The sequence below is a fragment of the Myiozetetes cayanensis genome, unplaced genomic scaffold, assembly GCF_022539395.1.
Source record: "Myiozetetes cayanensis isolate MyiCay16 unplaced genomic scaffold, myiCay2020 scf1, whole genome shotgun sequence".
NCBI lineage: Eukaryota > Metazoa > Chordata > Aves > Passeriformes > Tyrannidae > Myiozetetes > Myiozetetes cayanensis.
This window is the reverse complement of record NW_026086604.1, coordinates 60,284,284-60,309,120: the sequence shown is the minus strand read 5'-3', so window position 1 is coordinate 60,309,120 and position 24,837 is coordinate 60,284,284. Positions and strand designations below refer to the sequence as shown.

General features: G+C 39.9%; 1 protein-coding gene across 1 annotated transcript in view; it reads right to left on the bottom strand.

Moving 5' to 3' along the window:
- AHRR (aryl hydrocarbon receptor repressor) overlaps positions 1-24,837 on the bottom strand; it is a 65,652-nt gene that overhangs the window by 27,142 nt on the left and 13,673 nt on the right. The window lies entirely within an intron of this gene.

The window sequence follows — 24,837 nt, the reverse complement described above, 5'->3', positions numbered from 1 at the left end:
AATACAATCCCATTTCTGGGGATGATGAAAGCATTTCTGAAAAGGCTGATATCACTTAATAATTTGGCTTCTGCATCACCTAAGGAGTATGACAGGAACCTCTCTTTATCATCTGGTCAGTAAAAATTAAGTCACCTTCACTCCTACTGTCCCAATCCAGAGCTGAGTCATACAAATACCCTGGTAACAGATAGAGATTCAGTTTTCTGTTTGTTTTCCTTTTCACAGAGAGAATGAGAGAGGAGAGCATACTGGTGAGATTTGATTTACATTTTGATTTGATTTTTGATTTGATTTACATTTTCCCTTCCAGCTAAAGGGAAGCTGGAATAGCCACAGCCCGAGATGGTTAATAAACCAAAAAAAAAAAAAAAAGAAAAAAGGTTTGAGATGGGAAGAAATAGCTTAAATAGTTTATACCAAATCAGAATAAGAAAAGGAGACATACAGCAAGCCTCTAATGCTCCTGAGCCTGTGCAAAAGTCCCTCAGCAATTTAACAGCCTAGTGAGGGACTGCTGGAAGATACATAAGCATTTTACAGCAGAGGATGGCAACGCAAAGCAACACTGACTGAATATTCGTGATGCTCTTTAGCTTACATTGTAAATATTGGCCGAAAGTGATGTCAGTCATTACCCCAAGGTAATCATCTTGAATGTATAGTTAGATGTAATAAATCCCTCCCCTGGGCATGGGAAAATACGTAAGGAAAATTCCAAGCTGCCTAAAACAGGTCCCTATCCATGTTTTCCAGCCAAAACAATTTTGGGATTTCAGACTTGTAAGCTAGGCTGCTGTGAATAGGATATACAGATTCTTAAATCTGCATTTTCATTTTAGTATATCTTTTCAACTAACTGGAAATGGTTCCTTTTCTCCCCCCACCCCGATCAGCCAAGCTTTCTGCTACACCTGTCTATAAGAACAGACATAGAATCATAGGCTCATTTAGGTTAGAAAAGACCCTCAAGATCATCACGTCCAACCATCAGCTTGGCACTGCCAAGTCCACCACTAAACCATGTCCCTAAGTGCCACATCTACACATCTTTTAAATACCTTGTGACAACAATTTTTAAAAGCCCAACCCCTATTCCAATAGCCTCTTCCAGAGTTTCCCTCCTGAGAAAAGATGTTTTAGTAATTAATGACATGGTGATTTGCAGTCTTTGTGCAGGTTAAAGGATGAACAGGGAAGGGTGAGAGGAAACAAAGGTTTATTTCTTTGATGAGCTCTTTCGGCATTGTGGAAATTCCACCCGTTTGAACTGCATCTTTAGTGGAAACTATTATCTTATGCAGCCGAGCAGGCCAGAGCTCCCTGCCTGTTTGTTAGCCTTCAGGCTCATACAAACACAGCAGCAGAACAGAAGAGATGTTTGTTCCGCAGTTCGTCTGGCTACTATAAATTCCATCTCCAAACGGAAAGTATTTTAATGTTATTTTGCCAGTTAGAGTTACCCATATGTTAGGCCACACACATCCGTTTCGTAACATGCCCCACTCACTGGCCTGGACTGCAAGGAGACCTATTGCACCATCAGAGACCAAATAATACCCTTTGCGACGAGAAGCGAATGTTCCTCGGGAGACGGAAAAGTTTGCTCCTTGCACCTGAGGCAACAGAGCTGTCACTCACTGTTCACTCTTATTCTGCCTCCCTGCTCTGGAAATACTTGATTAATCCACCCGTGGCGTGGCTGATACCTCAGTGACAGCTCAGAAGAGATACTGCTGCTGGTGATAGCCTGTCATCTGGAGAAAGCAGGGCAAGACAGGCAGAAAACCACACAGATCCCCGAAACAAATGAGGAGGAGGAGGAGGAGGAGGAGGAAAAGCAAGACATGACAGGCAGATAAGGGAAACTTACAAGATGTTATCTGACTAGGCAGAAAAACAGTGAAAACAGAGCAGTCTAACAATACCCCTGTCACCACCAAGAATCAAGAGAGAGAACTGAAGGACAGTAAATATTGCTTATGATGACTATCTTGATAGCAAAGGCCCTGATGCCAAGATAGCTGTGATCAAGCTTAGACATCGCATAAAAATGCTCCCTCTCTGGATCAGCGCTAAAGCCTGTGATGATGAAAACAAATGGAAGATTGGAGCATGCAGGAGTACTGTCTCTGGTGGACAGGGAGCAGCAAATTGCGGAAAACTGAAAATTAACAAACAGCGAAGAATGACTCAGTGACCTGAGGGGAACATGGGCTGCTGGAGTTCCCGTATATCAAGAATGGGGCAAGAGAAAAAGCTGATATTGCAGGCAGTCTAATGAATGCTGCTGGCTGTTAAAAAAATTGAGAGATTTAGCTTTATGGAGCCTTGGACTGCTTTCTGTGGGAGAAGCAACTCTTTAAACTAGGTGGTCAGCAATTCAGTGTAGAGCACTCCCCTACTAGGTTCAAAACTGGCAAACTGTAGAGATGGCAAGTGGTACCATCAGAGACCTTTTTTCTGAGCACAACATACTGAGCCTGCACTTCCAGAACATGAAATGAAACAGAAGATGGAGCTGTTCTGCCAAAGAAGATGAATGAGCATATTGATACCATAGAGTGATAAATACCAGATATACACAGACGTGGCTGACAGTTTTGCAAGCTCATGCCATCTAGTGAACATGGTGCAGTCCCATGCAGCATTAAAAGCCAACTAGTTTGGAAATGTTGGGTCCTACAGAAGGACAACACTGTGGAAATATACAGGGTGGGGGGAAAGGGGGCTAGGAGGAGGAGGGATAAAAAATAGAGAAAAATGGCCAATGCGATTTCCTGGAGGAAAGGTCAAAGATCTGAGGACATTGTTTCAATTTCTGTTCTGAAAGCATTGAAAGGAGTGGAAAGTAAAAAAAAAAAAAAAAAAAAAAAAAAAAAGTAGAGTTAAAACTGACAGTTAATTAATGGAGAAAAAAAAGTCCATGAAGGAGATGCTAAGTTTGATTGAAGGAGCATGGGCTGTCTCAGACAATGCTGCTGAGTCTTTCACAGCTCCACTATCTCTACCCAGAACAATGTAAAAACTTGATATCTCTTTTGAGCCTTCAGTTCTGATACAAGCATTGCTATTTGCATTTGCAAATTCTTTGGCTTGAAAGCCAAATCTGGAATATTGTAAAGAAGAGAAAAGCTGCCTAACACAGTCTACAGAAGCATTATGAAACCAGCCGTTCCCTTTCCCTCAGAAATAACAGACCATTTATTCACTGCAGAGTACTCTTTAGTTCAAAGGGATGGAGATTTACAGAACACTCATAAAACCGTACTTTTTAAATCCATGGGATTGCATTCTCCAGGGTGTTTCTGTACCTCATCCCACACAAGCATGATCTTCGTTCTTCAGAAAATAATTAGCGAAATTACCTGACAATTTAAGTTCTGTAAAAAACTAATGTGTGGGCAAACTGTACCCGAGCTGCCCCAGCTGCCTTGCACTACTCAGGCTTCCTGCACCAAGCCATAGCACAGGTGAGCAGTGAGCAGTGAAGGGATGCTGCTTCTGAAAAGAATGCCTTCCCTGGACTGATTTTGGGTGTAAGAGGGGGACCATACTGTCTTCTTCAGACTCAGTATGATGCAGGTGAATCAGTTTCAAGCCTTTCTGTGAGGAGTACCTATGAAACCATTTCTCTCCAATGATGCCCAGGGAATAAATTATTTCTTAAAAAGAGCAGATAAAAATATCCAAATCCAGCTTGCAGGTTCAGAGATACTGCTTTATGAATGCAAGTCTTACTTTTGGTAACTGTTACTTGAAAGGAAGTGAGAACAGGGTCTTTCTTCCTGGATCTTCTAGCTGCAGGAAGAATCAGCTATGCGTGTTACTCTGAATACGAAGAAAACAAAACAAATTGACTAGGAAACACTCGTTATGAACAATTCTGCTTAACAAACCTAGAGCCGTGAACTGAAATGGTCTATTTCCTCTGGCTGTGTTACAGAGAACACCAAGTGACAATTAGGATGGGGGCCATTAGATGCACACTAAAATTAAACAGTATACAGCATAAGGAAGAGTTATTTTACACCGACAAACAGTATGAAGGGGACTTTTGCACTTTGAAATGCCACAACATACAGGTTGCACAAATGCTTAGGGAAAGAAATCAGCACCAAAATGCACCCTCTGAATAAAAGCTGCATGGTTCTCAGTCCTGTTGTGGAGGCTACCAGAACACCAGATGAAATTATACTAGCAGTAACGCAAAGTTTTTCTTCCCAACTTAGCGGTTTTCTCAGTCTGCTTCTTCTTAAGAGATGCTTTGAAATCTGACTTCCCTTTGAAGTTTCTCGAGTACAGCATGACATTTATTTAAGGTACAAACCAAACTGTTTGCTTTCCAGATCCCGCACCCCCTTTCTTTCAGGACCGTTTATTCCCCTTCCCCAGCAAGCCTCATCCATTTTGCCCCAGGAGAGAGGGGCATCAAAGAGATGCCACCGCCTTGCAGCCCTCCTCTCCCCACGGTCCTTGCGCCGGGCTGGTGGGGCCACCTCGCCCCTCTGAGCCCCCAGCCCGCGTCCCACCCCGTCCGGAGGAGCCCTTCTGAAGGGGAGGCGAGGGGGAGGAGAAGTGGCTGCTGCGGAGGAGGCAGACTGCTGACTAACCCCAGCCCCACTGTCACGCAAGCCTCGCTGCCTGTCAATCTCCCGGCGGCTCTGACAGGGCCCTGGCGCCCGTTCAAACCCTTGCGTGCGAGCAGACGAGCCACATTACCCTATGAAGTATTTCATAATAACAACAGCTGTTAAATATTGATGACTCCTGGCAAGCGCTGAATGCTTTTCGAGAAGGTTAAGCCTTCGTGTAATGGAACCTAATTCCTCATTATATACTGTATCAGATATCTGGAAGTTGCCTAAAAAAAGCAAAGGAGCTTAAAGTAGAGGATCAGAAAAATAACTCTCGTGCAGCAGGGAGAGGGGAGGAAGCCCGCCGCGCAAAGGGTGAGGAGTGTTTCCCTGAAGTCAAATCCTTTTGCAAACAGTAAAACACGGTGCTGGAGTGATCGTCGATATGATCAGTTTCATTATATTCCACTGGAGGGTTTTGTGATTTTAGAAATTATTGCAGATCAGATAAACTTTCTAAAACAGCGATCCAGCTGCCACTGCCATCTGTGTGTATAAGAGTACACATGGAAATTATTTCTAAAAAAAAAAAAAAAACACAAAAAAACCAAAAAAACCCACAAACAAAACCAAAAACAACAAAACCACACACAGAAAAGAGGGAAAAAAACTCTCATGCCTATACTTTTTCTACAAACATCAGCCCTGAGAGATCTGGCTCATTGCAAGATTTAGTTGTGATCACACAAGATATTAAGGGTGAGATCTCAGAGGGTTTCCAGCAGGCGAGCAAGGGAGAAGGGTGAACCTCCTGCCTTGGGCAAGTCCGTTTCTCCAGTGTGCTTTTCTCCAGTTCCCAGAAAAAATCCATCATCCATCTCACACTGCCCACTAAAACCCATCAGTCTCATCTTTTCCCTCAGTTTAACTGTTGAGCAAGGTTGTGTCAGGAAGAGAACCAGTTTGGGGTAGCAACTAATGATTGACAGACCAAGTCTGTTATTGAGCTGGTGTGACGCCAGGGCAGGCAGTCCTGGGTAGTCCAGCAAAAATGTAGCATCAGAATCCAGGTGTGGGTGAACGAAGAAACTCAAACCGAGGACTTCTTGCAGAGGTGACCAAGTTCAGGGTATTTTTTTCTTGCATGTGAAAAAGAGGTCTGTGTGCCTTTGGGAAATACGGTTCAGATGAGGCAGGCTGAGAAGCTGAAAACTATTGCCTGCTAACGTTCAGTTGTGCTCTGATGCAAGTAGCTTTAGGAAAATGTTTTACCTGTTGAGAACCCAGGTCTGTTAATTCAGTCAGGATAGAGAAACACAAAGACTTAGGAAGTTGTAAGTTTTTGGAAAGAACCTCTGAAGATCATCCTACCTCACCCTGATCAAAACAGAGATAATTTCAGCTTGCTCAGGGTTTTTGAGTATTCCCAGTAATGGGCATTTCACATTTCCTCCAGGAACATTTTCATTATATTACAAGCAGGATTAATGTGGTAAGGTAAAGAGCTGCTTAATATTTTAGGTGAATGAGCGTCAGGGTAAGTTCTGTTTCCACAATTCTCAATTTATAAAATGTGTAGGCTAATTTAAGAAATGTTGAGAATGGTGAAGTAGCTGTCATAAAAAGTGTGTGTATATGGAGAATATGCAAAATAAGTTACTAACTCTTCTTCTATAATGGTTTTTGATGGTTTATTCTATCTATATCTCACACAATTGGCTCACAAGAAATCACACTTTCATGTCACGTTTTTATGTAGTCTGGGACTGTAACATCTCCCTCATCCCATAATATCTGGGGGATCACAGATCCAAACAAAAGCTGTGTCTCCATGTGAAACAAAATCGTGTGCTAATTATACAAACAACAGACTCAAAAGAACTTGTCTAGAAAGCACATTTCTTCTCTGTAGCTTACTGTTGCAACCTTTCTCTCTTCATATGACTCAACAGATGATCTACCCAACAGGCAACCCCACACTGCACATTGGCAAGGGAAATATTTTAGAGATCTGTTTGCATCACTGTGAGTAAATATTTAAGTTATAAGTTGGTCTGGTAGACAATACTGGCTATAAGATTGCTGGAGACATGCAGTTCTCCAAAATTATCCCAAGATATAAGACTTATTCCAAGTAATCTTTCTGTTTAACTGCACAATTCCATTTGATTATCTACTACATTAAATATGATGACTCGATGATGGAAACTTATTGATTTATAGGTTCAGTCCTGGGGCCTTAATTTTATCTGTGTACTATTCCATTCCTTAATAAAGCCGTAATACATTAGCTTGTCTGAGGGTGTATTTGCTTGCACACCCTTTTGAATAAACATATAAAAGGTAAATGAAAATGGGTTATTCTGTCAAACTACAGAATGGATTGCAGTCCTGAGTTATCAACAACCTCAGGTAGGAAATCTGCAAACCACTTAGTCCACTTTCAAATCAATATCCACATCCTTCACAAAAATTAAGATGATTCCAACAGACTCCTTGCCCCTCAAGTTTGTAACTTACATGTGCATTAATCAGAATTGAGATATATAACAGAAGTTTAGAGTAGAAAATATAAATTTAAGAGAACTATTCTGCACTTAGAAAGTTTGTTTAGCTTTGGTTAGTTCCAGAGTTAAGGACCTCAGAATGTACAATCAAGGTAGCTTTATGTTTTCATTCACAATTTCACCAAACTAATCCACATTAGCCTTAGGTGTATTGCAGTATTTTCTGAGCTGTTACATCTTCATTTTTTGAGTGTGATCTCAGCACACCCTACCAATTATGAGATACATATATATATATATATATATATATACATATTCTGAGGAACAGCACATCAGGACACATTGCTTGTAGGATCTGTGGAATAGATGACCTAAACATCCTTCATAATGGCTTCTTGGCTGAATAGCTATTCACCTTTTCCCTTGTTCAGGTATATTTTAAAAATTGGGTTCTCTATATCCCCTGAATTCCCAGCATTTCTTTTCTCTATGCCCAAGAGTGCAGTCCTCTTTTGATGTGGCTTACACTATTTCACTGTCATTAGGCCATTTTTTCAGGATTAATTCTCCCAAAGAAAATAATACAACAATGGACATTGGTGTCCACAGCAGAGGCAGTCACCCTTTGAAGAGAGGCTAAAATGGCTTTACAGAGAAGGATGAGAGGAGATGTAACAAAGAGGTTCACAAAATTGTAAGGGCAATGGATGAACTGAATGCAAAACTGCTGTTCACGCAACCCCACAATATGAGGCCTGTGAAGTGCCTGGTAACACCAGGACAAGAATGTTTTAAAGTAGATAAAAGACATGAATTTTGGAGATGAGAACACCAGACTAGATGGACCACTGGTGTGACACAGTAGTGCACTTCTTATGTTGTTATATTCTCACTACAATGCCATGACCTTGTCCACAAAATTTGTTGCAGAAAGAAAATAAACAACAGATGAACGAGAGCAGCATCTGTGACACGAAACAAAGTATATCACAGAAGTGACAATAAGAAAAATCAGAACCTTATGAGAAAGCCTGTATGTGACTAAATTTAAGCATATGATGAAAGACCAGCTTGTGACTAATCATTGCATCCAAACAACAATAAAAAGTTTCTTTAATGATAAACAGCCTATTGAAACAAATTTGTCTGAAATATTTTTCTGAAATGTAAATAATTAGACCAAAATCCATTTTTACTGAAAAGACAGCTAAGAGAAAAGCTCAGCTCAGAAGTAAGATACTGCAGTCTACTGGAATCTTCTGCACTTTTTAAAAGGTGATTGTAAGAATTGCGTCTTACCGAAGAAACGCAATGAAGTCCTGATAGCAGACTTACCTTGAGAATATCAGAACATTTTTAGTCTCTATTGGCTACAGAAGATGTGCACCCTTTTACCCTCTTCAATTTAGATCTGTAGTTTAAAACATTTAGGAATCAATCCCTGAAGCATGAAATCAAATTAAAAAACAGGCATGAAAACAAATGCAACTAGGAAAGTGCATGAGAAAGCATTTCTTCCCCTTCTTGATTAAAGCAACCTGACAATGACTAACTTATGTGAGAAATCTTGTTAGCCTTTTTGGATTTGATAACCTCTTTTCGAGGCCTGTGTTTCCAGCAGACTATCTCCTGAGCCTCCACTCCTCAATTTCGAGTGCTTTTATAACACTCTTGTCTCTTTATAATTTTGTTTGCAGCATTCTGCATGGAAAGGAAAAGGCTAAATTCACACCTGCTAGCTCCAAGAGGAATTTAAGTCAGTATCCTCTTAAAAGAGAGTTGAAAGAGCATGTGTCAGTAAGCCAGTATATCATCCAAGAGACTGTTTAAAAATAGCCAATGCACATGATCTGGAGAGGATAAAGGAAACCTTTAAGATGAAATAAACACTGCATCTAAAATATTCACACTGAGACCTTAGTGCACAGGATGTGCATATGTTACCCAGAAAACCAAATCTGGATCCAACAGTTTTAGAGTTAGAAATATCGTAAGAGCAATTCCTTAGTACTGCTTTATATAGCAGCCATACCGTATCCAATATTAAAGGCAAAGACACATTTGCTTACCAGTGTACTTCAGATAAGCAAACACACTTGACAGAGGAAATATGAGAATCTCCACCTTTAAGTCAGCTGGATATCACACCACACTGCTGCAGAACCACTGATAAGCACACACACCCCACACAACACGGCACTCTCCTTCTAAGGCAGAGCTGCTTTGCTTTGGCCTTTGCTGCTGCCTCTGGAGGCTGCCATGATGAGATTGACTGAATGAAGTCTTGAGAGGTTACATGAACCCAACAAGCTGTGGGGAAAATATGCCTGAAAGGAGGTCCTTGAGCCTTGGCTTTTCTACTTCAAGAAGTAATAAAACATGATGAGACAAGATACTGACAAATGAAACATCAGGAACATTATCTAAAAGTTTAAAAACATTGTTTCAGAATCAATTTTCGGGGTAGTTTTAAAACCCTGAACCATATTCCAGAGCCTTTTGGAATGCTGAAGAAAACCAGTAGCATGGCAATATGACCTAAAAGCTCAAAATGTAGAACTATCCAACAGCAGAAGTCAAAAACTGAACTGCCAGAACTCTAAACTGATGTTATGATTCCTGTGTCTGCTAAATGTGTTTTTATACACACTAAGATTTTAATATATGCATTTAAAGACTAGTCCTGCAAAGCTATCCAAGCAGATGGACCTCTTTCCCAACTGGAATCCCTTGTAAGACAGGGCCTGCAGAGAACACATTATGGTTTGTCCAAAAATAAATTGCTTTGCAGAACTGGAACCTTCTGCAGAAGTAGAAAATGCATGCACACGATGTATTCAATTACTACAAGAACCTTTATTTTTCACTTCCTCACAAAGGTTTTGCTTTGCCTTTTTTGACAGCCAGGTTCTATGCTCAGAAAAAGATTCCAAGCAGATGTTAACGACCCTAAGCAGGCCAGTAGCGTGCTTACATTCTCTCTCCACCTTAGCACTAGAAAAATTAAGTTTTTTTAAAGTACCACAGTCCCTATGTTGAGAAACAGAATTAGAACCTTCACATATTCTAAGCATAATAAAAAATACTGCCTGTAAAAAGGCAGGAAAGGTAATACTTGAATGCTCTAAGGCTGTAAGTTGTGTCCCTGCCTTGATTTGCTTTTCAATTTTTAAAACCAGAGATTACTTAGATATAGTGATAAAATTAAAGGCAGGCACAGAGTTCTTATCAGACTTGTCCCATGTGACAACAAGGAACAACCAATGTTCTGTATTTCAGAAACAAAGTCCTAGCTAATTAAATATTACCTTTTCTCCAGTTTCAACTCTTCTGCATATGTGTTATTGACTTGAACAGGCAAGTCTGACTCCAACAAAGGTGCCTGCTATATTGACTCATAGCAAGTTACCCAAGAAATAACTAGTATTCCTTATGGGATAAGGACAAGAATCTCATCTCTCACTCATTGAAACATATAGGATTGTAGCTTCAACATTCTAGGTAATTATAGCCAATTGCAGCTTTCACTGAGCAATCAATGCTAGGTGAATAGTGAGTATAAAAAGAATTATGATACATAAATTACTGCTAGTGCTTCTTATTCTGTCAAGTTCCTCTGGATGAAAAACAGTGATTTCTTACTGACTTATCAGGTCTGTTTTACACTCATTATGTGACATAAACAGGAGTTTATATTGCTTTTTTCATCAGTGATCTTCATTGGATATACACTGTGGCTAACTGTTAGAGTCAGTCCAATAATCACTGAAACAAGACTTATTACACTACTCTAAGGAAAATATGAGTAGGTTTAAGGCAGAAAATGAAAATTGTGGATTACAACAAGTGAAGATGCTTTTGCACATGTTCTTAAAATATGCGAAAGTTAACCGGAAACAATATATACTCTAGAGCCCGCTGCTCTTTAAGACTGAATATTTTTCAGAGGAATCATTATGCTGCATCCAAAAGAAGAATGTTTTTTCTCCTGCCGGGGCAGATTTGCAGGGAGGAGGCTCATTTCTGCCTTGCTGGTCTGGCAGGCAGCAGAGCTCTATTCCTCTGATCAAGAGATCACTTTCATAACCACTTTTCTGAGGTCACAAATGAGTCTGCTGCAGTCACGCAACCCCTCGCCTACCAGAGCTTACTACAACAATACAGGTTCACGGAAACCTTTTAAAGAGGCAACTCATCCTTTCGACCCACACAGATATAGGGCACACACATATTATTGCACAGGATTCCCCCAAATATGCCATGAGACTATTTGATTTCAGTTTTAGCAGGGAATAAACGCATAGCTTGGAGTTTTATCCGGATGGAATAATGTTTCCTGAGTAGAATTAAAATAAAAGTTGAAGTCAAATATCTAAATGATACTGGCACCTTTTACAAATATTTAGTTAGCCTGTTCCTTTTCATTATCTTAAAGGTCCAAGTCTGCCAACCATGTGCTACTGTGAATTATGCTAATTAAGATATTTAAAAGCCTTGGTAAACAGTCAAACAAACATTAGATTCAATAAACAACAGATACAATTGCCCTGAATTAAACACTGCCCTGCTGCAGGGCAGTTAGAAACAAAATGACACAGAAATGCTAGACCAGGAAACAGGCTTATGAACTGATTCTGAAGTAATACTATGGAACTACAGAAAGTATTAGTCAGAGTTTGTTCCTTGGTTATAAAATCCTACTTTATTTTAGCTGAGCATCCTGCAAATGACCAACACAGTAATCTTGTATGGATGTGTCTTGCAGGTGGTAGATAGAATGACCTTTGGATGATGAGGAGCAGTTGGAAATTTAAAGAAAAAAGTTTAAAATATTTTTCCTCTTATGATAAGTCAACTCTACCCAATGAAGGGGGGGGGCTTGGCCTATTTTCACAAGCAGTTAACGCTATGAAAGCGACTGTTGTTGTTCCATCATTAATTATTTTCACTAATTACCTGAAATAAAGTTTTCAAAAGCTGTTAAATTACTTTGGAGCCTACAATTTGAAAAATTATGGTGGCTGTATTGCTCATGGATATTTTGTGAGGATTAGTACACAGACACATTTCATTTAAAGGCAGCACAAACAGGCTCGCCCAAACCATCTTTATAATCCAGCTTAAGTAAGTAACAATAGGAATGAGGGCACAGCACTAAGCTTATTGAGGACTCATAGTGTGGGATGAGATGACTCATTTGCACACCGTCCTGCAAGTTCATTGCTATTATTAGACACACTAAACAGGTGAAAGCTTGTTCAGGTGTGCCCATACATGCTACAGACTACTTCAGGGATCCTGGAGATGCACCCACAGGTTGCAAAGTACTCTTGACTTCATCCAAAATTAGGGCTTTTTACACTTTAGGCTTGACCTCGATGTGTATGTCCTTGATGTGAGAGGTCCCCTCCTGTCGTGCAGGGCACTTTGCCGTTTACACAAAATGTACCCTCCCAGTCTAACTTTTGTAGGAAAATAATGACACCCTATCCGTGCTCCAGGTCTCACCTATATTTATGGAGAGGAATTAGGTTGGAAGCTGGACAGAGGATTGTGACTTTACCACTGGTGGACCTCACTATCAGAGATCAGTGCGCTCCTGTCATGGATGGGAAGGCTGGGCAGCGAGGTAGGCTTAACCTGAGACACTGAGCATCACCACAGTTTCTCGGCTCAGACAAAGTGCTGATGGAAGTGATGAGGCAGAGGCACCAGTCTATAAAGGGAGGCTGTCAACAGCATCTGTAGTGACCTCGAGGGTAACAGTTCCAGTGCAGACAAAGCCACAGGCATTTTTGAAGATAAACCACAGTTTCCAAGATTTCTGAGACTTCTGAAGATGTTGCCTTGAGTTTTATGTTACTGATTTGTGACCATTCACTCACCACTACAACAACTTCCCATGCAAATGAAAAAGTTACAGGATCAACTCCTGCCTCAAGAGAGATGTGACTTTGTCCATATTTATGAACTTTGGGTAAATAGCAAGAGGTTGGTTTGTCTAAAGTGAAAGATCACTGGATATTAATGCAAATATTTAATTAACATGGCAATTTTTCCTTTCTAGTTATGGAAAGAGATACATGAGAATGCTGTTGTGTTACCTTTCTTTTACAAACAAATTATACTGTTCTTCTGGACATATTTGTCAAAAAAAAATCATTGGTAACAGCAACAATGAGTTTACATATGGGCATTTCAGGGTAAGCAGCTGCTAGAATACTTGCCCCTCAGTTCTTTTCTGCAGAGCAGTCTGGCTACAGAGCTGGTATCTAAAACGTCCTTTTTATATCACTTATTATATAAAAATAAAATATTTGTAATCTTTCTTCAAGAATATGACCTCTTCTACTCAAAGACAGTGTAGTCAATTGCTCCATTTTCTAAGGGGATGTAAGAAGGCACACATGTGCTTAAGTCCCATTGGACCTGAAATTCTAGAAAAAGAATTGGTCTGTAATTTAGTACAGTGAAATCAAGATAAACAATGACTTCTCATATGCCAATTTCCAAATAATTCCTGCAAACTTTCCTCATTCTCTCCTCAGCTCTAATATCTTGCACCTGACAGTCAAGGTTACGTACATCACCCATATATATATATATATACATACACATATATATATATGTATGTATGTATGTATAAGAGAACACGCATACAGTAATTTCAATTAGCTGCAAATCTACCTGTACAGTATTTTTTTTAGTTCCTCTGTGAAGTTTATTTAATTTGAAAATTATCCAGAGAAATGCAATTCAGTTCACTTATACTTCAACTAATAATCCAAAATCAAACAATTTCATATTAGTGCACTATAAATCATTATTTAATAAATAAATTGACTTTAAATAGCTACTAAGAGGTATTCTTTCATTAGAAATAAGTTTAAGTACTGTGACAAATTACAAAGATTACAATCAAAATGTAAGGATTTCTGAGTAACTCAGTTGCAAAAATTAGGGCAAGCATACTCACAAAATCACTTCTACCCTCACTCTCCTCCTGCTGCCCCAACATACTGTACATACTTGATGCTCAGCTACCTTTCTATAATGACCCAGTGCTTTCCACACAGTTTTTGTCAGAAAGAGGAGGAAAAAAGTGTTTTGCTATTGCAGTGCTAAACTAAGGTCTAGCTTAGTTTGGCACTGCTGAAGGATGCCTGGAACTATCCTAGTACCAGGCAGACTGAAGAGGACAGCAAATAATGCAGCTGCAGAAATTAGTTTAAAGCAAGTAGCTGTGACTGAGCCTTCCACATGTGGTGGTCCATACAACCTGTCCTAGACAGCATGGGCTTTGCCTGATGTGGAGAACAAGGAAAGGAGTTGGAGTGCCTAACCACTGCACCACAGCCACGGCAACACATCCATGAGTTGGTGGAGTCAAGGCAGGATGGGGCAGGCTGGGAACAGGGTAGTTGGAACATGCTTCTGCCTGATGTATTTTCCATTGGCCAGATGTTTCGCAGTTGACATGAGCTGTGAGATGCTGCATGCGCCAGTCCCGGAGGGTGTTCTGACCCCTGGGAAGCACTAAAGAGGCCCAGGCCTGCCCAGCATTGAGAAGGCACAAAGGTATTTTGAAGCTCTGATCCTCTCTTCTCCCACTCGGTCCCTGTGCCAAGTTCAGCTGCGGTGGGGGAACTCGGCTGTGGCGCAAGATTTGTTTTGTACATTAACCCAATGAGCTAAAGTACCATCTGAGACCAACATGTAGTTAACTGCTGTGAGAACAAATCTTTGAATTTCCTGACCTATTCAAAGTTTGAATTTCCCATTAACTCCACACTCCCATACTAACAGATGGTATACAGGGTGTAACTTCAAAACTTCCTGCATTGGAGACTATGCACAGAGAACAACACGAGATGAATTGTACACCCCTGGAAAACTGTTATTTATTTGCAGAATAAATCAACTAACGTGCCCAAGCGGCCCCCGTCTTCCATGCAGATAGTGCTGGCTGAAACTCTTATGCCAAAGCTATCCCAGCCATGGGGAGCTGGAAAAGCACTGGTTAGCAGAGCTGACTCATCAGCTGACTAGCCCACAACCTCAGCCACAAAGGACCGAAAAGGCTGGTGGTGGCATGAAGCGTGTGGGTGGGAGCAAGGAATAAGCAATCATCTGGCAGCCTAATGCAGTAGGGAGGGTTGAGAACAATCCATTATTTATTCCCCCCTCCCGCCCTAAGGCTTCATCCCTCTGCTTCAGTGATTCTCGTCATCTTGACGCTGTGGTAGGGCTCTGTGTAGGGGAGGGAATGAAAGGTACATCCCCTCCCTGTGGCCCATGCAATGAAAGCATCAGCAGGCTATCTGAGCTCACCACACCCAGACCACATAGGGCAAAAGGCCCTCCGTGGAGCAGAATAGAAAAGAGGTTTGCCTGGTCCTTCTTTTGCCCAACAGGAGACAAGAACAATGTCTTACTAGCAAAAAGAAAAGAAAAAAAAAGAGATCATTGCTTTCCCACCAAAGTCAGTCTCTTACTTGAGAGGAGAGGTGGAGTTCTGGAATGGCAGAGGACAGACGTAAGAAAGAATTCTTAGGAATGGAGGAAGAAACATAGAGAAAAGGGAGAACGTTGTAGCAAAGATGGGAAAAGGTGGGGGTAAAAAATCTAAAAAATGGAGAAAACAGGAAAATCTACAGATGAGGAACATGCAAAAAAGTACAATTTTAAAGAGAGGTATGGTGGGTTATTGCTAAAAAGGCTGCTAGAGAAAAAGAGGTGGAAGATATTTCTCAAAGACTTCAGAATAAAACAAATTACCAAACTACAGACACCTAAAAAGTAAGGAAGTCACCAAGGAAAACAGCAAAAGGGCATACAGGAAAAGAAAAACTGGCAGATTTTTAATTAAAAGCTTGACATGCATGTACACTGATATAATCCCCCAAACTGTTCACATGTATCCCATTATCTTCTTGTAGATCTGAGTTCGCTTTCCAGTGTTCTTTCCCTCTAGCAGCCTGCTACCACTGCTAATCTGGCCATATGGCTACTGGCTAGTTGGTCCCGAATTTAACTAGCATGAAACACTCTCCAGCCAAATTACTGCAGTGGTGAAGGTGCAAGCTCACCCCTCCCAGCTTTTCAATTGCATTTTTGTTTTGATTCCTAAAAATACACTTAAATTCATGTAATGTGTTTTTTGAAACACTGGACCAGATTTTGAAAGCCTGGCTTGTGTTACTTCACTAATGCCAAGGTTAAGCAAAACATAAGGAATTAAGAACTTGACCAGTTGTCTTTATGTTTCCTCCCTAACCAAAATTGTTTTCTGAGAAGAGGCTTTTTGCCCAAATTTTGCCTACAGTAGGTCTTTCCTGGCAGATTGCCTCAGTGGAAAGGAGATTAAGTTTCTCAATGTCCTCTTTTCCTGGAAACTTTCTGTTACATTTCCCACTGCAGGCAGTTCAGGGCACAGGAATATACAGCTTAAAAGTCTTCCCCAACATGTTTTTCACATGCTGTTGTATTGGCATTTGGCAAGAGAGTGATGGAGAGTTTGCAGCTTTTCTCTAGCTGGAGAAACTGTACCACTGTATCTCATGAAGTAAAACTAAACTAGTTGAACATTATCTTCAGAGATTCAGAAGACAGAACATCTGCTGAGGCTAGAATATCTAAAGTAAGCAAGCTGCTCCCTGTCTGGAGATCATGACTTTACTTAACTAGATAAAGACAAGAAACAATAAATAAACTCCTCTTTTCCAAATGACCTGTTGGAACTCAGTGCCTCTGCATGAAGTGTTACTGCAAGGGGCACGTCTTCTGTCCAGACACTGACCTCTCCTCCCACCTCATCCTGCCAGCAGTGACTATCTCAGCTTTACTAACCATAAGTTGGCAGGAACAAATGTAGGGTGCAACACAGTCTCCAAATGATATGGCCCTTAATACTGAATTCATTAAATACTTCTGAAGTCCTTGCTAACATCAGTAAAAATGAAGAATGAATGTTGCAGTGTCCAATACCTTCAAGCTCTCTGACATGTTACTGAGTATGTTTGGCTAACAAAAAAGAACTCTTCCCTTAGATGGATATATAGAACTCCATTGCTAGGGTTTAATGCAGTTCTGGTGGTCCTGAAGAAGTGCTGAAAACAATCAACACCTGATGAACACATTGTAATTTGAGAGTACTCTGCACCTCGCATGACTGCACCTTTAAAAACAATTAAAGTAATTGCAAATATTGCTAATTTCCTCTCACAAATATTGCTTGTTTTGAGATGTATAGCCTTTTTCTATATGCAGCAATGTAGACTAAGACCTGAAAGAAAAGGTAAGGAAAGAAAAAATACAATTTCTCAACTTACTTAGTCCTTATATTAAATATTGGAATATTTTCCACATAAAACTTCACATTCATCAGCTCAAGATGCATTATCTAGGCTGAATTATTTATCCTCCAAAGAAATGTTTTCATAAAGCATTTTTTATTTTTCCATTTCCCATACGAGGTTTATAGGGGTCATCCGACAGCACAATATCAGTTTAATAAATTATTTGGAATAAAATATAGAGGGTTTATGACAAGTTTTCACTGACACTGATATACAACATAATACCAACCCAAGGAAGATAGTGTTTTCTATACATATGTTGAAACACTCAGGGGAATAGATAAGACTAGTATAAGGTGACATATGTTTTGCAGCTATACAATTAGTAAAGTGTTTATGAAGTTGTCAATGGACTAGAAAGAGAAAACTTAAAATATATTGGGTTTTGATTTAGAACTGATCTTTGCTTGTTTTCAGTCCTCTTCTCTCAACTTCTTTCAGCTGTTTCCAATAAATAAGTAGGCAACTCATGTTGCAGGTTCAGAAGTAAATGGAAATAGCAGGTATTTTATTTACTATAAGAAAAAACTACAAACAGAGATTTACTTCCTCTATACCTTCAACTTGCTATATTCCATCCAGATATAAAAAAGGAATGCATTGAGAAGATTTCAGTAGAATTTTGAGGACATGGTAAGTTCACATAATACGTATTTGGCAAGACTGTTGTATAGCATCCAACTTTCAGAAAAGTAATTATGAGATTCTTTAAAATACGTTTTAAAGTCTGTTTGTAATTTATGTTGGTGAATATTTAACTTAGTTTGCTGATATGAATTCTGCTTCCACTTCTACTCACATAGATGTCAAGATTTTAGAAAATCGGTCGGTTATATTACCTATGTTATTGCCCAAAAAATAATAATAAAATTAAAACTGGATTTATAAAGGGGAAACCTGCTATACTTCATGTAAAAAACTTTCATTTCATTTCATGGTGGGGAACGTTCAGAGCACTGACTAATATGTTACTGTTCCATTAGATAGAGAAGGAAAACATCTGCGTTAGTCACTTGGGATTTTCTTTCTAATAGCATGAAAAGGACACTAAACCAAATGCAATTAAGTTAAGAAAAGCCCTTCAGAGTAATCCATTGAGCCAAATGGTAGGGCCATCATATAGAAAAGTGAGGTAAGCTTTGCAGAAGCCAGCTCCCTACTCATATTTTATGGTTTCCAAGCATCTCAGTATCTAGTCACAGCTTAGAAAGACAGACATCTTCCACAGATTCAGCCATAAAACCCATATGATAAATCATAAACTTTTGGGTTTTACTAAATCATCTATGTATTAATTTACTTTCATGCTTCTATAAACTTCCAAGGCACATTTATTTCTGCTTCTATGAGAGAAGATTTTTGTGCAGGAGGAATTGATGGGTCATGAGTTCAGGAAGTCATTTTGTCCATAAAGGATAATGTGAAGAAAATGAATGATAGCTGTAGGAGAAAGAGCCAAAGCTACAGGAAGAAGAGAGAGGGCTGGTAAAGATTTGATAGTGAAGGATTATTACAATTAGATGGTCTTGATGGGAAGCAGTCAGTCATAGAGATACCCATAGAAGTGGCAGAGCAAGTTGCTCATTCAGAAAAGTGGGCAAGAAAGACAAATTATTGGCTGATTTCTGTGCGGCACAAATTCCAGTTGAAAATCGTAATAGGAAAAAATGCTGGTAAGCACAATTAAAAATATTGTCCTTTTGTCTGGTCTTGTCACATCTTTACAACATCCACATTTTCCCTGCTCTCATGTTTAGCCTTCAGACTGCATCTCATTAACTTCTCAGGGTCCCAATAACCTCCGTGCATTTCCAGTGAAGCATATGAGAAAACATTTCAGAACTTCATGAGCTGACTCTTTAAAAGTATTACAAAGTCCAAAATCTAAATAGTACTCTTGTGATTCAAACTATTTTTTTAAAGTCTTAGAAAGGAAGAAGTGTTTCAGATTTACATCTGAATGGCAGGGTCTTAATTAAAGTTATTAATGAGTTTGCCTTCCAAAAAGTGCCATCAGAAATAATTTCTGACTATATTTACACTACTCTAGTAAGCTGTGATTCTCAGAAGGACTAATTCATGTGGCCTTGTCTCTGAACTGACATAGCCACTCTGCTTCTTGCTGCAGGACCCATCCTGTGTAATACCTCAGTCTTGTTTAATATCTTTACTGATGATCTGAACGAGGGGATCGAGTGCACCCTCAATAAGTTCGCAGATGACACTAAATCGTGTGGAGGGTTGGAAGGCTCTACAGAGGGATGTGGACAGGATGGATCATAATGGGCCGAGGCCAATGATATAAGGTTCAACAAGACAAAGTGCCAGGTCCTGCACTTGGGTCAAAACAACCCCAGTGCAATGCTGCAGGCTGAGGGAAGAGTGGCTGAAAAGTGATCCAGTGAAAAAGGACCTGGGAATGCTGTTTGACAGCTGGCTGAACATGAGGCAACAGTGTGTCCAGGTGGCCAAGAAAGCCAATGGCATGCTGGCCTGTAGCAGATATGGTGCTGCCAGCAGGACGGAGGGCAGTGATTGTCCTCCTGTGGTCAGCACTGGTGAGGCTGCACCTTGAATCCTCTGTCCTTAACCCTCAGGGTAAGAAAGACATTGAGGTGCTGGAGTGTGTCCAGAGAAGGGCAACAGAGCTGGTGAAGGGTCTGATGCACAAGTCCTGTGAAGAGTGACTGAAGGAGCTGAGGGTGTTTAGCCTGGAGAAGAGGAGGCTCGGGGGAGGCCTTATCACTCTCCCAGGTGGGGATTGGCCTCTTTTCCCAGGAAACTAGTGACAGGACAAGAGAATACAGTCTTAAGCTGCACCTGGGGAGGTTCATGTTGGACATTAGGAAGAGTTTCTTCATGGAAAGGGTTGTTAAGCTTTGGAACAGACTGCCCAGGGAGGTGGTAGAGTCATCAGCCTTGGGGGTGTTCAAGAAATGACTGGATGTGGCACTTACTGCCATAATGCAGTTGATAAGGTAGTGATCAGTGATCAAAGGCTAGACTCAATGATCTTGGAGGTCTTTTCCAACCCAAATGATTCTGAGACTTTTTGATCCCCATTGTTTCAGAGTTTTCCACAGAGCTTTACTATATGCTGTAACCCAAAAGTCAGACGGTAGCCAAGTGGGAAGAAAAGCTAGGAGAACAATCTCCCACACTGTTCTCTAACCTAAAACTATTTGTCTTCTTTGTCTTCAAAGTCCTTTGAAATTATGATGTGCCAAGCTAAATTCCCTGTTCTGATGGATAAGAGGTATTGTCTTTCCTTTAAAACGTATCTGTGTTTAAAATAAGAAACAAAGTAAATCATTTTCTTGACAGTAAAGACACATGCTTCCTCTCCGAGATGGTAATCGCTCATGAAGCTGAGAACAAGTGTAAACCAAGCCAAAGTTCACGCCTGGGAGAATGCTTTCCTACCTCCCATCTGCTACAGCAGTGAGTTAGGACAAAACTATTGCTAGTATCTTCTACGGTCACTGCAATTGCTAGCAATTTCTGGAGTAAAAATACCTTTTTTCCTATAATGAAAACAAGTCTTGTTTCCATATCCAAGGAAAACATTGGTTACAGTGTAACTAATCTTATACTAAGTTTTTTTCTCAGTCTCAACATGCAAACACAATTTAACTCAACAAAATTAGATCAATGATAGTCCATTCATTAGTGTGTAGGATAATAGAATTTGATCCATAGGGGACTATGAGAGTATTTCAACAGCTGGTAACCAGGCTGGGCCAAGGAGGGTCTTAGCTGTGAAGGAAGGTTTAAGCAAGCACACTGGACAAGCAAGGTGAAAATCAGTGAATGCAGAAGACAGTGTGCATACCAGTCTCCCGGATTAGATGGCCCCACCTTTCTCCTTCCCACATGCCTACATCCATTTACATCGACACTACATGAAATGCACAGTGTGAGATAACCAAACGCACTGAGCACAAAAGCCTACCAAACCAGAATGGTTAAAAATTACTACGCAAGATGGAGAAAGATGAAGATCCACACTTAATGGTTTGAAGTATTTTGGGGACTTCCCCTAGCACTGGACCAATATAGCAGCTGTGGTTTGTGGGAATACCTATAAAACCAGGCATCACGTGCATCTCTGACCACATGCCTGGTTCTGAGTGTACTTCTACTGGCTGAAACAGTGGAACTCTTCCAGTACCAAATGCCCTTAGGAGAAATCTAACAGTCAAAGATTCCCCTCGTGTTACTTGTCATTTCCAGCTCCTTGGTTTTCTAATCAGTCCTGATAATATCAGGAGAAACATTGAAACCTACAGTGATGTTTGTTTGAATGGCATCCAGCAATAGAAAAGTTGTATAAAATATAGATCCAGAATTGCAAGGGGAAATCCTGCAAGAAGAATCGTAATGGCGGCATGCTTCCCAAAGATGGCACAAAATCTGTGTAGTCCAGCCCTCCTCATGCAGATGACTGACTCAGCCTAACACCTCTGAGCTTGTAAGGTCTGGCAACACAAACAACCCACAGCACATGAGTACCCAAGCAGTATCAGAAAAGATATGAAACTTATTTATAACTAAGATCCTTCACTTGCCATTATTCAAAAAAAAAAAAAAAAAAAAAAAAAAAAAAAAAAAAAAAATTGAATTTAGACCCAGTCTCAGAATGTGACACTGAACATAGTGATGCATTAACAGGTTCACTTGATCTTCAAAGGTGACAGGAATTCAAGCAATTTAAAATCTGCCTTGTTCTTCCTGAATATAGATTTATTCTGAAGTAAATTCTGCTTGTAAATCAACACTCCTCCTACCAAACCTATCTTGTTTGCAGGAAACTAAAGAGAAAGATAGCCAGCACAAGGAGGTCCATCCTCCTACAACAAGGCACAAGGAGGAGATACAGTTCTCCTCTAAGAGTCATCAAAGATCACTCAAGGTCAGAGAGACCTCCAGGTTATCCAAGAGGACAGGTAGTACAAAACAGCCTCAGTCATTTGTTATATGAAATTAATGGTGTTCCTGGGAAACAGGAGGAAAAGAAAATAATGAACCATTGGTTATAAGCACTATGTCCCAACAAAATGGTCTCTTTGGCTATTAAATATATTTTAAAATCTAGTTAAAATAATTTTTGAAAATGGGTTACATGGGGGAGAGTCAATGTGCAGCTGCTTCTCCAAAAATGAGTCCTGCCAGATCTGAGGCATGAATAAATGCAGCTATCCTGCTTAAACTCTTGACACTTGTACTAAAATTTCACTGATGTAGTACTTAGTATTAATTATATAATAACCTGCAGGCAGTAAGTCTTCCTTCAATGATTTGCTTACGTACCACTTACACAGCACACTTTTTCCTTTTTCAATTGCTATATTGCTATGAAAATGGTAAAATTGGAGAGCAGTAGAGAGTGGAAGCTATTTCTTCCATGAACAGTCCCTTTTTGGCTGAAACACCCTGAATGTTGTGGTACTTTGAATATGTTGGTTCAATACAGCCAGAGGAATAACCTTACCTGTTTCCCACTCTGACCATGGATGTTTCTTCTCAGTACATGCTACAATGATAGCATTCCATATGCTATCCTAAGAAACTCGAATAACCTGAATGCTTAAAGACAGTCTAATAAGTTACAACTGTGAACTAGAGCACTACATATGCTAAAGACTTTTTGTATGTTTTTTTTAAAAAAAGTCTTTTCTCTTCCAAGAAAGAAATCATTCAGGCATTCAGTTTCAGAGGAGAGGACTGGGAGTGCTCTAAATCAGTAGAAGATGTCTTTAAAAAACAAACTTGTAATTGTTAAAATATTCAAATATGCTAGGGACTTCATGGCTCAAGGTATTTGCTTCAACCCTAAGTAAGCAGAAAAACACAATTGAAATCCTAGATTTCTAACTCGAAGTACAGTTTTCATCAAAAACTAGAAGACTGAGGATAATCAGAAAGCATCTAATTATTTACATAATGGAAATTATTATATAAGTCATACAAAGAAAAGATTGTTGGGAACAAAAAGATAGATTCAAGGAGGTATAATTCCATGGTTGTTGATTTAGGCATTTTATCCTGCTCTTAACATGACCTCTCATAATATTCATTGGTATTTCAGGTCTTTTATTATTTTACTTTTTCTGTATCTGTTCTAAATATATCCATTACAAAGTACTTGGAAAAAGTCCAATGAAAGGACATGAAAATGATGGAGAGACTAGAGCATCTCTCCTACGAGAAAAGGCTGAGAGAGCTGGGACTGTTCAGCCTGGAGAAGGGAAAGCTCAGGAGGGATCTCTTCAGTGTGTATAAATACCTAAGAAGAGGATGCAAAGAACAGCCAGATTCTTTTCAGAAGTGTTCAGTGACAGGATCAGAGTAAACGGTCACAAACTGAAGCACAGGAGGTTCTCTCAGAACATCAGGAAACACGTTTTCACTGTAAGGATGACCAAGCTACCCAGAGAGGTTGTGAACACTCCACCCTTGGAGATATTCAAAAGCCATCTGGACATGGTCCTGGGAAACTTGTGCTCAGTGGTGCTGCTTGAGCAGGGGGGTTGGATCAGGTGACCTCCAGAGATCTCTTCCAATTTCAACCCTTTTGTGAATATGGGATTCACTAAGCTTATGGTTCTAAATTTAAGGGAAAGCTTCAGGCTACTCAAACTGGCTAACAAATGAAAGAAGAAATTTTCCCATGGAAATGTATTCAGTATAGTCCATAATTGTACTAATAAACTCAACCATATGAATTTAGTTTCAGAATCAGTTGAATCTTGTCTTGGAAAAAATTCCCATGCTTATGCAAAGTAAAATCTAAAACACATATTTATACCAAAGAAGCAGAATTTGCCAATCTAGGAAAAAAAAAAAAAAAAAGAAAAAAATCCACAAAAAACAAACAACCAAAACACTTTAGCTGAGAGTTTGAAAAGAAAGCTCTGGGAAAACAGAATTGATAGGAAGATACAGTGGAGTAAAAACGGATGGCTGGGAACTCCAGTACATTTATTGCAGTAGAATCTCAGATCCTCAGAGTAGGAGCTTTGGTTTAGGTAAGCAGCACTTACACAGCAATGTTAAATAGTGTTATGGTGCAGATTATGCACTGAAAGCACTCTTTGTTTCCTTACCCATGTGAAGTTTTAATATCTTAATTTTCTGTGAGTGTCAATGCAGTGTCATGCATGTCACAACAGCAACAGATCTGCGGTGGGGACTGCAGCACTAAATATTCAAATACTACAACAAATAAGAGCCTAAAGGGTTTAATGAGTGAATAAGGAATCTCAATCATAGTAGTACACTATTGAGCTAGGAGAGCAACAGCCGTGGACGGTATAGTAGGAGAAAAAAGCTGAAACAGACTGCAAGTAATTGAGGATACTGAAAATCAGGCCAGCTGGGAGGAATCCTTTGTTG